The 3,331-nt window shown below is 43.5% G+C and overlaps 1 pseudogene; it reads right to left on the minus strand.

Moving 5' to 3' along the window:
* Nucleotides 1-1,538: 1,538 nt before the first annotated feature.
* Nucleotides 1,539-3,081, minus strand: LOC101600120 (annotated as a pseudogene).
* Between the last annotated feature and the right edge of the window lie 250 nt (nt 3,082-3,331).

Consider the following 3,331-nt stretch of genomic DNA (forward strand, 5'->3'; position numbering starts at 1 on the left):
CTGCTGCTGAAAAAAATGTGTGTTCTACAGAATTTGGATGGAATGTTCTATAGATATATGTTAGGTCCAGTCGTTCTATGACATCACTTAATCCAGATGTTTCTCTGTTTATTTTTTGCTGGAATGACCTATCAATTGATAAGAGTGGGGTATTGAAGTCACCAAATATAACTGTGTTTCATGTTATCTGTGACCTTAAATCTAATGGTGTTTGTTTGATGAAATTGGGAACCCCCATGTTCAGTGCATATATATTTAGAATTTAATGTCCTCCTGTTGGATTGTTCTGTTAACAAATACAAAATCACCCTCTTTATCTTTCCTAACTAATGTTGGTTTGAAGTCTATCCTGTCAGATACTAGAATAGCCACACTTGCTTGTTTTCTAGGCCCATTTGCTTGAAATAGCATTTTTCATCCTTTCATCATAAGGTAGTATCCATTTTTTTTTATTTTTTTGAGGTAGGGTTTCATTCTAGCTCAGGCTTTTTAATAAAACTTTTTGGAGCTGGGCGTGGTAGCACATGCCTTTAATCCCAGCACTTGGGAGGCAGAGGTAGGAGGATCACTGTGAGTTCAAGACTACATAGTAAATTCTAGCCTAGACTAGAGTGAGACCCTACCTCAAAAAAACAAAAAATAAACAAAAAAACTTTTATGGAAGTGGACAAGCTGATTTTAAGATATAAATTGACATGTCACAGGATGGAGAGTTGCTCATAACATACTGTGGAAGGAGGACAAAGAGGCCTTGGATATAACCTACCATGAAAGCAGAACCTGGCCAACAGACACACATCAAACCCAAACAGACTCATATGGACCTTAGCTTGAGACCTGGTGGTATTGTGCCTAGGGAGCAGAAGGGGTGTGGTGGTGGGGGGAACTGCAGATAGTCTCTGAAGTTCTGTTTGCTTACTGATATAGGGACTATGGCCTTCAGCCTATAGGCTAACTCTGGCCCATTACCAGCTTTTGTAAATAAAGTTTTATTGGCACATGGCCAAGCACATTCATTTACTTATCATCTCTGGCTTCTGTTCTTGCTGCAGCAGAATTGAGTAATGAGTACAGAGGCCAGGTGATCTGAAAAGCCTAAAATGTTAACAGCAAACATTTGCTCATGTGGATCAGTTACTACATCACTGAAATGGCTTTTGCATTGATTGGACATAGATGAAAAAATAACATTAGCCGGGTGTGGTGGGGTACATCTTTAATCCCAGCACTTGGAAGGCAGAGATAGGATCACCATGGGTTCAAGGCCACGACATAGTGAGTTTCAGGTTATCCTGGGCTAGAGTGAGAGCCTACCTCAAAAAACAAAAAACAAAAAAAATTCAAAACAACAACAACCAAAAACCTCATTTGAATTAAGGCAATAACAGCATGTGCAAAGTAAGCACATTACCCTGACAATCCTCAGTCAAAGCTGTTTTGGTTAGGTGATTGCCCATCTTGATGCATGTAGGCCTCATTCCTTTGAAGATAAGCTAGGAATAGCTTCACTCATTCGAAAAAAAAAAAAAAAATTTTCCCACACTGGCCAGAAGCAGCTTTTGGTAATCTCCACTTGTGTCCCTTGCCATCATTGTGGCCAGGGTCTTCTGGCACATCTGAGTGAACGTGTCTTATTTGTACAAGGTTGATCTCACTTTCCCCAGGATGCTGACCAGGGGGGCGTCATCTGTGCCGGCGCCTTTCCTGGACTAGTTAGTCTACAAGCTCGGCCAAGAAGGTGGGATGGTTCTGAGCACACTGCAGGATGGTCTTCAAACCTCTTTCAACAGGTCCAGAAAAGTCAAGGCAGACACTGCTTAGCAGATCTCAACTAGCCATCCTGGAATAAGCTTTCAGCTGAGGAAAGTTCCTTATGGCAAGGATCATGTAAAGCAAGGCTCATCTGTCCCTAGTCTCCCTTCACCGGCTCGTTAGAGACACTGCGCATCTTCCCAAATCATCTGGTGGCTTACACTCATTTTCACCATAGTTTCCCTGGCACATGGAAACAAATAGACGTTCAAAATGCCCTGAGGCATCAGACCTAATATCCTTTTCACGGTCTTGTCTAAACTCTTTTATTTATTTTCTGTTTTTCTTTTTTTTCTTTTCTTTTTTTTTTTGGAGGGAAGGTCTCCCTCTGGTCCAGGTTGACCTGGAATTCACTATGTAGTATCAGGCTAGCCTTGAACTCCCTGTGATCCTCTTACCTCTGCCTCCTGAGTATTGGGATTAAAGGCATGTGCCACCAGACATGGCTTCTCCAAATTCTGATTTATAACATCTGATAATCTCTGAGATTTCTTGGTTTGTTCTTGTGCACAAAGTCCTAACACATGTTCCTCAGTGGTCCCTACATTACCTGCCACAAACTCAAGGCATCATAATACAACGATGGCATAAGCAGCGCGAGGATCAGTTAGTTCTTCCATGTTTCTCCTCAACTTTGATTTGAGATCTTTAACCCTTGCTGTACATGGTCTTAAGAGCTGACTTAACATTTTGCCTCTGATCATTGGCACAGTTGGTTACAACATCCATAGTGCCCCTTCATTGCTTTGCGGGGAATTTTAAGCATCTCTCATGACATGAAAGTTGGCAGCTGCTCGGATTGTCTTCAGTGCCCTGAGTCTTCCCAGTAGGCTGGCTAGGAAACAGAGGGTGTCCTCCAGGGTACTGAGAGGGCATTTGTATTCAGGAAAACTGCCAGGCCTTGGGGCTGGAGCTAGTTCACCACTGTAAGACTGTGAAGGTGGGCTTCTCCCACCTGGCTGCCGGTGCTGCTGCTGCTGTCCAGCGTGGACTGAAGACCAGTTGCTTTCCAGGAAGCCTCCAGGCCTTCAGTGCTGGATTGGAACTACTGAGGCATCCAGCCTCATGAACTGAGCAGCTCCTGGGGTTCCTTGACTCTCAGGCCTGCAAATTGCTAATGTTGGACTGCTGCCATAAGGTAATCTAATAAATTACCTTTTTTTTTTTTTTAACAATTTATTCTATCTGTTCTGTTCCTCTAGAGAACCCTGACTAATACAGTAGTTTTGTAGGCATGGGTCCAGATCCCTCTGCCATCTATTACTGCATGGCCTCGCACTGGCTTCTCCCCCCACCCTCCCGCCCCCACAAGCTTGGCTCTCACTCTATCCTAGGCTGATATGCAACTTGCTCTGTAGCCCCAGGCTGGCCTCCAGCTCACAGCATCCTCCTACCTATGCTTCTTGAGTGCTGGTATTAAAGGTGTGCATCACCACGCCCAGTAGACTTTTGTTGTTGTTGTTTGGTTTGGTTTTGTGCTGGCTTCTTAACATCTCCATTTTGGTTTTGTGTCTAAAGT

This window comes from Jaculus jaculus, chromosome 1 (genome assembly GCF_020740685.1).
Source record: "Jaculus jaculus isolate mJacJac1 chromosome 1, mJacJac1.mat.Y.cur, whole genome shotgun sequence".
Lineage (NCBI taxonomy): Eukaryota > Metazoa > Chordata > Mammalia > Rodentia > Dipodidae > Jaculus > Jaculus jaculus.